Raw genomic sequence first — 13,121 nt, 5'->3', positions numbered from 1 at the left:
CCCAATAATATTTTAAAAAAAAAATAAATAGGCTTTCTATGGCCCACTGAATGAGAGGGAGAGAGGTGGCACACCCAGGAGTCAAGCCTGGCACACAAGCTGAAAGGGCAATATTACTCTCCCACTGTTTTTTTTATGTATTTTTTGTTTTTTAAGGGAGACTTTAGAAACCCAATAATATTTTTTTAAAAAAATAAATAGGCTTTCTATGGCCCACTGAATGAGAGGGAGAGAGGTGGCACACCCAGGAGTCAAGACTGGCACACAAGCTGAAAGGGCAATATTACTCTCCCACTGTTTTTTTAGGTATTTTTTGTTTTTTAAGGGAGACTTTAGAAACCCAATAATATTTAAAAAAAAAAATAAATAGGCTTTCTATGGCCCACTGAATGAGAGGGAGAGAGGTGGCACACCCAGGAGTCAAGACTGGCACACAAGCTGAAAGGGCAATATTACTCTCCCACTGTTTTTTTATGTATTTTTTGTTTTTTAAGGGAGACTTTAGAAACCCAATAATATTTAAAAAAAAAAATAAATAGGCTTTCTATGGCCCACTGAATGAGAGGGAGAGAGGTGGCACACCCAGGAGTCAAGACTGGCACACAAGCTGAAAGGGCAATATTACTCTCCCACTGTTTTTTTATGTTTTTTTTTTTTTTTTTCAGGGAGACTTTAGAAACCAAATAATAAGAAAAAAAATAAATAAATAAATAGGCTTTCTATAGCCCACTGAATGAGAGATAGCACACACAGCAGTGGCACACAAGCCCTGACTGAGGCCAATATTTTTCTCCCACTGATTGATGTAGTGTTTTTGTGTTGAGGTAGATTTTAGAACACAAATCAAGGAAAAAAAAAAAATGCTTTCTATGGCCCACTGAATGAGAGAGAGGTGGCACACCCAGGAGTCAAGACTGGCACACAAGCTGAAAGGGCAATATTACTCTCCCACTGTTTTTTTATGTATTTTTTGTTTTTTAAGGGAGACTTTAGAAACCCAATAATATTTAAAAAAAAAAATTAATAGGCTTTCTATGGCCCACTGAATGAGAGGGAGAGAGGTGGCACACCCAGGAGTCAAGCCTGGCACACAAGCTGAAAGGGCAATATTACTCTCCCACTGTTTTTTTATGTATTTTTTGTTTTTTAAGGGAGACTTTAGAAACCCAATAATATTTAAAAAAATAAATAAATAGGCTTTCTATGGCCCACTGAATGAGAGGGAGAGAGGTGGCACACCCAGGAGTCAAGACTGGCACACAAGCTGAAAGGGCAATATTACTCTCCCACTGTTTTTTTATGTATTTTTTGTTTTTTAAGGGAGACTTTAGAAACCCAATAATATTTTAAAAAAAAAAAAATAGGCTTTCTATGGCCCACTGAATGAGAGGGAGAGAGGTGGCACACCCAGGAGTCAAGACTGGCACACAAGCTGAAAGGGCAATATTACTCTCCCACTGTTTTTTTATGTATTTTTTGTTTTTTAAGGGAGACTTTAGAAACCCAATAATATTTAAAAAAAAAAAATAAATAGGCTTTCTATGGCCCACTGAATGAGAGGGAGAGAGGTGGCACACCCAGGAGTCAAGACTGGCACACAAGCTGAAAGGGCAATATTACTCTCCCACTGTTTTTTTATGTATTTTTTTTTTTTCAGGGAGACTTTAGAAACCCAATAATATTTAAAAAAAAAAATAAATAGGCTTTCTATGGCCCACTGAATGAGAGGGAGAGAGGTGGCACACCCAGGAGTCAAGACTGGCACACAAGCTGAAAGGGCAATATTACTCTCCCACTGTTTTTTTATGTATTTTTTTTTTTTCAGGGAGACTTTAGAAACCCAATAATATTTAAAAAAAAAAATAAATAGGCTTTCTATGGCCCACTGAATGAGAGGGAGAGAGGTGGCACACCCAGGAGTCAAGCCTGGCACACAAGCTGAAAGGGCAATATTACTCTCCCACTGTTTTTTTTATGTATTTTTTGTTTTTTAAGGGAGACTTTAGAAACCCAATAATATTTAAAAAAAAAAATAAATAGGCTTTCTATGGCCCACTGAATGAGAGGGAGAGAGGTGGCACACCCAGGAGTCAAGACTGGCACACAAGCTGAAAGGGCAATATTACTCTCCCACTGTTTTTTTAGGTATTTTTTTTTTTTCAGGGAGACTTTAGAAACCAAATAATATTAAAAAAAAAATAAAAAAAAATAGGCTTGCTATAGCCCACTGAATGAGAGATAGCACACACAGCAGTGGCACACAAGCCCTGACTGAGGCCAATATTTTTCTCCCACTGATTGATGTAGTGTTTTTGTGTTGAGGTAGAATTTAGAACACAAATCACGGAAAAAATAAATAGGCTTTCTATGGCCCACTCAGTGAGAGATGGCACACACAGGGATGGCACTGTAGCAGAAATGCCAATCTTAATCTCCCACAAAAAAAACAAAAAAAAAACAGGGACTGTCCTACAATTACTATCTCCCTGCAGTAATGTAAGCCAGGTATGGCAGGCAGCAATAGGAGTGGACTGATGCACAAATTAAATAAAAAGTGTGGACAAACAAAAAAGATAGCTGTGCAGAAAGGAAGGAACAAGAGGATATGTGCTTTGAAAAAAGCAGTTGGTTTCCACAGTGGCGTACACACAGCAATACAGCTATCACGGAGCCTTCTAGGGCAGCCCAATGAGCTACAGCGCTGAGGGGAAAAAAAAAAAAAAATAGCTTCCACAGTCCCTGCACACCGAAGGTGGTGTTGGACAGTGGAAATCGCTGCAGCACAAGCGGTTTGGTGGTTAGTGGACCCTGCCTAACGCTCTCCCTGCTTCTGACGAAGCGGCAGCAACCTGTCCCTAAGCTCAGATCAGCAGCAGTAAGATGGCGGTCGGCGGGAACGCCCCTTTATAGCCCCTGTGACGCCGCAGACAGCAAGCCAATCACTGCAATGCCCTTCTCTAAGATGGTGGGGACCAGGATCTATGTCATCACGCTGCCCACACTCTGCGTTCACCTTCATTGGCTGAGAAATGGCGCTTTTCGCGTCATTGAAACGCGACTTTGGCGCGAAAGTCGCGTACCGCATGGCCGACAAGCACAGGGGTCGGATCGGGTTTCATGAGACGCCGACTTAGCCAAAAGTCGGCGACTTTTGAAAATGATCGACCCGTTTCGCTCAACCCTACTCATTACAGCTGATTGTTAATCCAATATCCAATATTGTGCTTTTCTTTAATTTAACGTATGAACCACACCTTTGTGTTCTTAGTTTCCACCCGTTGTTTGTAGAAAAGTCCTAGTCATGCAGAAAGTGAGAGAATACGCCTCCATATTATCATTAGATATTTTATTCATACAGTGGTCCCTTCTCTTTTCATCTTTGCATTTCAAAACAGCCCAAACATTTTCTAAGACCCATAACTATTTATTTTATTTTATCATCAATGACGCTGTGTCAGGGCTTCTTTTTAGCAGGACAAGCTGTAGTTTTTAATGATTCCATTTTGAAATACTTATAACTATTTGATGGCTTTTTATTTCATTTTTAGGGAAGCAAGCAATATATAATAGCACTTCTGTTTTTTATGTGTTTTTATATTTTAATAATTTATTTTTTTATAATTTTTTTTTTCGAAAAGTCAGTTCAATAATGCAGTTTGTAAAAGCAAATTTACATTTTGGATTTGGATTTTCTAATTTTTGTAGATCACTTTTTGAACCTTCTTCTTTTATTTTAGTCCCAGTAAGGGACTTACAGAATGAGTGTGATATAATAGTCTATGATACATAAGTATTACATTGTATTATATGCTCTATTTTTTCAGTAGAATTTTGCAGTTTTGAATAACACAATTCACTTTACTTTTCAGAACTGTAAAGAAAATTGATATAGATCTTTTTTTCGTTTTTATTTTTCTAGATACTGTTTGATAACTGATTCATGCAGCCTTACTTGAAAGCCCTTATTTATTATTATTATAATGCTGGCTGGATTGTACATAACAAGCACTTTTTACCTTTTGTAACCTCCTTATAGATTGTAAGCTTGTGAGCAGGGCCCTCACTCCTCCTGGATCTGTTGAATTATGTGTTACTCAGTAATGTCTTTATTGTCTGTACATGTCCCCGCTTAAAAGAAAAGCGCTGTGGAATATGTTCGCATTATAGAAATAAAATTATTATTATATTTCATGATTATTTCATTACTAGAACTGTGTCAGGGTTTGGTTTCCACAGGGCAAGCTGTAGATTTTAGTTATACCATTTTGGGGTATGTAAAACTTTTTTATGTTTTTTTTTTACATTTTTTCTTTTTTGAGGAGATGAGGTGACCAAAAAACAGCAATTCTGACTTTTTTTTTACATTTTTTTTCTTAAATACGTGAGTTCTATAAGTGAGGTTGTAAGGAAACAATTATATTTTAATCATTTTTGAAGTTATGATACTCTGGTCACTGATATTTTTCTCTGAAATACTTCCGTAGTACATTACGTATTATCTGCCTTTAATGGTAGATAAACCCAAAATGAAGAGGCCACAGGAATGGTGTTTACCAACCTTTGCGGGCTCAATCGGAAATGTGTGCCAAGGTAGACACCGCCTATTTGGTCTCTTATTAACTGGTTGTTATTCACACTAGAAAATGACATTTCAGAATAACCATGATAAGTCGTTGCATTATTCCTTACGCTGTTTTATGATAAACCATTGTATGGAGAATACTAAAAAATGTGACAATGATGCCGTCTTGTTAGTTTATGGGACTAGAATTTTAATTATGTGCTTTGTATTAATGACGCACTTTAATAATGATGTGATTACTGTGTTTGGCTGACAACACTCATTTGTTTAGTAGGTTCTGTTATTGCTTATGGGTGCAGTCTTGTAATAGTTTCGTTGGCATACAAAACTTTGGATATTGCATGATGGGCAATGAAATAGGTGTGTACATTCTCTTTTCTGGCTCCAGTTATAATGGCTGTAGAGATAGAATAATTTTCAATTTTGTGTTAGGGAGAGTTGAGAGCAATGATGAATTCCAAACCTTGATAAAGAAAGGTCTGCCTGGAATAAAGCTTTTTTTTGGGATACATTTCCTGCTCCCACTTCTTTAGCAGGTGTGATGGTATACTGTAAGGATTGGCATGACACCGACACTTGGGTGTAGATAACCAGTGTAATGCAAAACTTGTGACTGTGATTCAAATACACAATTAACAATGGAGAGCTAAAGGTACCTTCACATTAAGCGACGCTGCAGCGATACAGACAACGATGCCGATCGCTGCAGCGTCGCTGTTTGGTCGCTGGAGAGCTGTCACACAGACCGCTCTCCAGCGACCAACGATGCCGAGGTCCCCGGGTAACCAGTGTAAACATCGGGTTGCTAAGCGCAGGGCCGCGCTTAGTAACCCGATGTTTACCCTGGTTACCAGTGTTAAATGTGAAAAAACAAACAGTACATACTCACCTTCGCGTCCCCCGGCGTCCGCTCCCTGCACTGAGTGCCGGCCCTAACAGCAGAGCGGTGACGTCACCGCTGTGCTGTGCTTTCACTTTACGGCCGGCAGTCAGTCAGTGCAGGAAGCGGACGCCGGGGGAGTATGTACTGTTTGTTTTTTTTACATTTTACGCTGGTAACCAGGGTAAACATCGGGTTACTAAGCGTGGCCCTGCGCTTAGCAACCCGATGTTTACCCTGGTTACCAGTGTAAAACATCGCTGGCATCGTTGCTTTTGCTGTCAAACACAACGATACACGCCGGTCTGACAACCAAATAAAGTTCTGAACTTTCTTTAACGACCAGCGATATCACCGCAGGATCCTGATCGCTGCTGCGTGTCAAACACAACGATATCGCTATCCAGGATGCTGCAACGTCACGGATCGCTAGCGATATCGTTTAGTGTGAAGGTACCTTTAGAGATTTAAGCCTGTAGAAAATGGAAATAGTAATTATACTCGGTGTCTGACAAATATAGTGAACTGGTCAGATGATGGAACTTTGCCACTGTGTTACCCCTTCATGACATGGGATTTTCCATTTTTCCGTGTTCATTTTTCGCTCCCCTCCTTCCCAGAGCCATAACTTTTTTATTTTTCCTTTAATATGGCCATATCAGGGCTTATTTTTTGCGAAACAAGTTGTACTTTTGAATGACATCATTGTTTTTAGCATGTCGTGCACTAGAAAACGGGAAAAAAATTCCAAGTGCGGTGAAATTGCAGAAAAAGTGCAGTCCCACACTTGTTTTTTGTTTGGCTTTTTTGCTAGGTTCACTGAATGCTAAACCTGACCTGCCATTATGATTCTCCAGGTCAGTACGAGTTCATAGACACCTAACATGTCTAGGTTATTGGAGCGCCCCCAGATGCAGGGCTGCGGGGTACTCGGTACCGGGCCTCTCTGTCTCAGTTCTGGGGTTGTCACGGTGGCTAGACCCGGTCCGTGACCCTGCTAAGGGGTGTCCAGTGAAAGGTGTAGGTGAGACAGCCAACCTATAGTTAACTTCCCGGCCGTAGTTTAAAGTAATGCGTGGAGTCTCTTACTTTCTCGGCGTTCCGGCCACCGGCTACGCGCCTCAGAAGGATGTTGCTGTTCTTGAGGCACGACTCCTTCTGTTATTATCTCCTTTTCGTTGTATTCCCGTTTCTCACTCTTCACAATAAACCTCGCTTCTTGTCCTTTCTTAGGAGTCTGCTGCTGTAAGGCACAGGCACAATTCTGTATCGATCTGTCCCTTTCTAGGACTCTGCCAGGATCCCACCCCTGACAGGTCCTCTCTCGAGCTCTTCCCAGCTACTTTCTCCCTAACTTCCTGTCCAACCCCTAGTTTTACCAGAGTGTGAGGAGTGGCCTACTAGATAGAACCACTCCCCCTGGTGGCCGGAGTGTGAAGTGTAATGTGTGTCTGTGATACCTGGTCAGGTGAACTCCTTTAGTGCCATCAGACATACCATCACTCCCCTTAGCAGCAGAGCGACAGTACTGCAACGACCAGGACTCTGGGGCGCTGCACTCCTCCCCCAGTTAAATCCAGTCCTCCCGGACTGGGAAAAGAGAAACAACAATACATGTTAACAACAAACATACCAATTTTTTTTTTTTTTTTAAATGCAATAAACAAGTAATAATAACAGTGCTTCCCTTTATGGGAGGTGAGGACTCTTGAACGTTGCAAAAGTTTGGTCATGCACAGTTTATGACTCTCAGTCCAGTGGTTGTAACTTTAAAACAGCAGGGACCCCGGGTAAACAAAGGGGTCCCTTTTGAAAGTTTTGGAGCAATTTACTGTCCATTGCCCCATTGTCCATTTTTTAAACTTGTAACAAAGATATTTACACAAACACAATTAGCATTTTTTGTTAATACCTCCAAGTTTTGTAGCGAAGGGGAGTTTGATTCTTGGTGCTACACTGCACTACAGAGGTCTCTATTGGCCTAGCAGGGCTCGCTATGCTTGCTACCTCTGGTGTAGTGCACTGCCTTCTGGCTACGCTTCTAGTGAATCTGGGTAGCACTGGCATGCTGGATCTCTCAGAGCTGCTGCTACCAACAGTGGGCATGGCAGATTCGTCAATAGCAGAGGGAGGCTCCGCCGGTCCGACGGTGGGCATGGCATCGTCCGGCGGGGTCTGTGGTGATGGTGGGTCTGGGGGATCTGGCACCACGTTTAGTTCAAGCGGGTTCGGTTGATGAAACGTTAATACAGGTACCCCGATGGCTTGATTTATTTGAGTCCACGACTGGGGGAAATCGCCAAGAACAGTGTGTATCATCTTCTCCTCTTCTACAGGTGGAGAGGTTCTTGGATCTGTTTCCTTCTCTCTCAACTTATCAAGGCATACCTTAAGGTGGTCTCTGGATATTGCTGTTGAGGTTTCCCCCCCATCTTTGCTGATGAGACAGACTTTAGTATTGTCGAAATCAGACGGCAGGATGGTATACGGTTCCGCTTCCCATTGGTCGTCAAGCTTGTGCAGCCTTCTCTTCCGCTTGAGTACTTGCTCACCAGGTAGCAAGGGAATCGCAGGAGCATGCTGGTTGTAGTCTATTTCCTGTTTTTGCCTGGCCTGAGCGAGACTTCTTTCCACGCACTCCTGTACTTTGCGGTACCTTTGCTGCCTCTCTGTATCCCAATCGGCATCCGGCGAGGTATCTTCGGGGGTTAGAACCCCCATGTCCAGATCAACGGGCAACTTGCTAGACCTTCCTCGCATCAGGTACGCCGGAGTGCAGTTAGTAGAGTTCACTGGGATATGGTTGTACATGTCTACCAGGTCGGGCAATTTTGTTGGCCACAAGTTCCGTTCTTCTACAGGCAAGGTCTTCAGTAAGTCGATCACCACTTGTTTCATCTTTTCGCACATCCCGTTGGTTTGTGGATGGTACGGTGTGGTTCTGATCTTCTTACACCCATACAGATTGCAGAACTCCTGGAACACCTCCGCCTCAAATGCTGGTCCCTGATCGGTCAATACCTTCTCCGGATACCCATGGGGCCTACAGAAGTACTGCTGGAAGGTCTTGGCGGCCGTCCTGGCCGTTAGATCTTTGACAGGTACAACCACCAGGAACCTGGAGTAGTGATCCACTATGGTGAGAGCATAAATATAGCCCGACCGGCTAGGCGTCAGCTTCACGTGGTCTAGCGCGACCAGTTCTAGTGGCCATTTGGTGATGATGGGCTGCAAAGGAGCCCATTGGCTATCACGGTCCTTCCGGCGTAGGCTGCACGGGCCACACTCCCGACACCACTGCTCAATGGCTCTTTTCATGCCAATCCAATAGAATCTCCCTCAGAGTAGTCTCTCCAACTTCCTCCACCCGAAGTGTCCAGCCCCATCGTGGTACGCTCCCAGAACCATGGGCGCATCTTGCCTTGGAACCACTATCTGCCATACCAATTCATGGGTGCGGGGGTCGATACTCCTTCAGCACAGCTTACCATCATGAATAAACAGTTTGCTTCTCCCCTTCCACAGCTGTTGGGTTTCTTGTGGATCATCCAGGCCGGGATGCAAACCTGCCTGCGTCAGGAGCTCTTTCACCCGACGGACCGCAGGGTCACCATCCTGGGTCTCTGCCCACCCGTGGTGGGGCAGGGGATTCAGCGTGGCATCCTGGTTGTTTTTGTGCCTGTTCTTCACATGATGGGAGCATTGAGTGGCTTTGGGGTGATGGAAAGTGGGCAGTTCTACTTCTTCAAGTGCCTCCGGGTCCTCCCCTGTTTCTGGCAAATTGGGCATCCAGGACAAGGCATCGGCATTTGCATTCTTGCGTCCTGCCCGGTACTTGATGGTGAAATCGTAATTGGACAGCTGGGCCATCCACCGCTGTTCCAAGGCCCCGAGTTTTGCTGTGTCCAAGTGCGTTAGTGGATTGTTATCCGTGAAGATGGTGAATTTCGCTGCAGCCAGGTAGTGCTTGAACCTCTCCGTCACTGCCCAAACGATGGTGAGGAATTCCAGCTTGAAGGAACTGTACTTGTCAGGGTTCCTTTCCGTGGGACGAAGTTTCCAGCTGGCGTAAGCAATTACCCTCTCCTTGCCTTTCTGGACCTGGGACAACACAGCTCCCAGTCCTACGTTGCTGGCATCCGTATACAGTACAAACGGTTGATCATACTCAGGGTAGGCCAGTACCTCGTCTCCCGTCAGCGCCATCTTCAAGCAAGTGAATGACCCTTCCAGTCCTTCGTTCCAATCAAATGGGGTGCTCTTCTCCTTGGTCTTCTTGGATTGGCCCACCAACAGATCTTGCAATGGCGCGGCCTTCTTGGTGAAGTCCTTGATGAACCTCCTGTAATAGCCTACCAACCTGAGGAACTGCCGGACTTCATGGAGGTTGCTGGGTTTTGGCCAGTCCTTAATCACTGTAACCTTGTTGGGGTCTGGGGCCACTCCTTCAGCACTTACCACATGGCCGAGATACTGCACTTTGGGTTTCACCTTTAAGCCAAAGTTGGACAGGGCTTCAAACACCTCGGCCAGGTGCTTCAGATGGTCTTCATAGGTCTTGGAGCATTGCACAATCCGAAGGGCATGTAGATGAATTCACAGAGACCCATCGGCGTCGTGAAGGCCGTCTTCTCCTTGTCCGCCTCCGCTACGGGAACCTGCCAGTACCCACTGGTGAGATCCAAGGTAGAGAAGTAGTTAGCAGATTTTAACGCAGCCAGTGACTCCTCTATCCTGGCCAGTGGGTATGCATCTTTATGTGTAATGCGATTTAACTGCCTATAATCCTCACACATTCTCATTGTGCCATCTTTCTTCTTAACGAGGACTAATGGAGCTGCCCAGGGGCTACAACTGTCCCTCACTACCCCAGCCTCCTTCATCTCTCGCAACATGTCCTTGGCACACTGATAATGAGCTGGGGGTACAGGACGGTATCTCTCTTTTATGGGTCGATGATCACCTGTGGGGATATGATGTTGGATCCCTTTCACCTGCCCAAAATCAAGGGGGTGTTTGCTAAAGACCTGTTCGTTCACATGAACCACCCTGTAGGCCCCCTGTATCTGGTGAGGTGGGGTAGAGTCAGTGCCCACGTGTAATTCCCGACACCAATCTTTCGGTTGCCCTGCAGAACCGTTGTTCTTCGCCGGATTGGATGGGACCAAGGGCCCAGGTGCCTGTATCACACTACTATTAACAGTAAACAGTTTGGCAAGTGTGGCATATTTGGTTAGTTGGACTTCTTCCTCCCCACAATTGAGAACACGTACTGGCACCCTCCCCTTGCGGACGTCAACCACCCCTCTGGCTGTCAGGAGGGTAGGCCTATTATCCGAATATACAGGTTCTACCAGGGCCTGATAGTCTTTACCCCTGAGGCCTATGGCTGCCCGACACCATATTAACATTTCACACCTGGGGGGTATCGCAATGGGGTTTGAATCACTCACTGTGACACGACTAATTTCGCCACCAGTCAGCTCCATCTGCTGTCTTTGCATTAGGGCCCTGATTTCTTTTTGCAGGGCACGTTGTTCACTATAGCCAGCTGTTTCTGCGACCTGTTGTAATAGGACAATAACTTCTGCAAGACAATTTTCTATAACATTAGTACCAATGGTCATCATGGGATTACACTCACGGCGGTCAATATCAACAATTACAACCCCTTGGGCCTTCAATTCTACCCGCCCCACTTTGATGGTGACCTCTTTATACCCCACTTGTGGCAATGGCTGACCATTACTGGCTATTATGGTGAAATCGTCATCGGGGCCACGAGTAATATTGGCGTCCTCCCAATACCGTTTATAAAGCACGTAAGGCATAGTCGTCACCTGAGAATCGGTGTCCAGCAGAGCGTTCTTGGGGATACCGTCGATCACAACAGGAAGAACTGGTCGCCCTCCAGCGTATTTGGCTCTCCAATGTTGCGGGCCTGATCGTCCTACTCCTGGGGGTTGGCCCTTTGCCCCAGGGGTTGCTCGTTTAAAGGACAGTACCTTGCAAGGTGGCCCACCTGGTGGCAGCAGCGGCAGATAGGTCGTCCGTCCCGATGGAAGCGATCGTTGTCCCTGCCTCTGGTCGGCGGAGTCCTCCTCTGTCGCATCCAGGGGACATCCTCCGGTCTGGAAGCCAGCTGGATCTTCTCCTTGGGGGCCTCCTGTAGGGACTGCATGGTCCGGGCTAGGGCAGCAACGCTCTTGGTCAGCTCCTGCATCTGGAGGCGGAGTCCTGCAGGGGAGTCGTCCTCTAGGCTCTGGGCATCGGCGGCAACTGGGGCATCCGACGCCACCTCCTGGTGGTATGTGAGAGCGGGACGCCTGGGAGGCACTGCACGGCTGGACTGTCGCTCTTGTAGTGCCTGGATGGCTTTATCCTTGAATTGCGCAAAAGTCAGGTCTGGATTCTGCATGGCCAGGAAGTGCAGTTGACCCCTTTGGTGGCTGAACAGGAGCCCCTCAATGAACTGCTCCCGCTCCTTCAGGAGTTTATCTTCATCTTGCATGCTTCCGGGGTCACCCTGCTTGATGGCCCGCAGCGCCTCCTGGAGGTTAAGGGCATAGTCCCGTAGGCTATCCTGCAGCCTCTGTTTGCACCCATAGAAAATCAGCTTAATTTCTGTAGCGGTGCGGGTGTCAAAGGTGGCTTTAAGCTTTGCACAGACCTGCTGTGCAGTTCCTTTATCTGCGGTGGGCCAGGACTTCACTTCTCTCAGAGCCGCCCCAAAGAGTTGGCCTGTTAGTGCAGCGCCCCAGAGTACTGGTCGTTGCAGTAGCATGGTTCAGCCACTAAGGGGGGCCATGCTGCGTTCGATGGCACGGAAGGAGTTCTCTGAGCAGGTATCACAGTCACCAATACATTTCACAGCTGGGCCTCCGGGGGGAGCTAAGGGTGCTATTCATTAGGCCACTCCCCACCATAGTGGGTAAACTGGGGGTCAGGCAGGAAGTTAGAGAGAGAACGCTGACGGGATTGAACGGAGCAACACCTGGTGGCAGAGGGTGTTGTGAAGGGAGAGACTGTAGGGTCTCTGCCAGGGGTGGGATCCTGGCAGAGGCTTGGCATGGAAAGAACGTAAAGGGACCGTGCCTGCTCAGCATAGCGGCGGTGCCCAAGGAAGGACTAAGAAGCGAGATAGATTGTGCTGAGTGAGAAACGAAATCAAGCGAAAGGAGATACCAGTGAGGGTTGTGCTGAAAGAGGCAGCACCTTACTGAGGCGCACTACCGGTGGCCGGAACGCCGAGGAGGTAAAGAGTTTCAAGCCATACCTCAGACCTACGGCAGGGCAGTTAGCTTGAGGCGGACTGTCTCACGCATCACCCAGGAAGGCAAAGGGGGGTACCAACAGGAGAGGGGCGCAGATAGAGTCCCGGAAGATCTCCGAGCCTCCCCGTCATACGGGTGCGTTCCTACCATAGTATCTGGAGGGACGAGGAAGATCATTGCGAATTAAGTTGTTGTGAGGGAACACGAGAAACAGACACAACAGTTGTGGGGTACTTTCCGTAAGCACAGCAGGGAAGGACTGCAACACATAGCGCTAGAAGGAAGGCACCGATTTCCACCTGCAAGGAGAGCTCTGGAAGTGCCATTGGACCGGCCGGACTTGCGCAGCCTGGTGAGCCGTATTCCGGACTGAGGACCCAGAGAG

The sequence above is a fragment of the Ranitomeya variabilis genome, chromosome 4, assembly GCF_051348905.1.
Source record: "Ranitomeya variabilis isolate aRanVar5 chromosome 4, aRanVar5.hap1, whole genome shotgun sequence".
Classification (NCBI taxonomy): domain Eukaryota; kingdom Metazoa; phylum Chordata; class Amphibia; order Anura; family Dendrobatidae; genus Ranitomeya; species Ranitomeya variabilis.
This window is presented reverse-complemented; position numbering follows the sequence as displayed.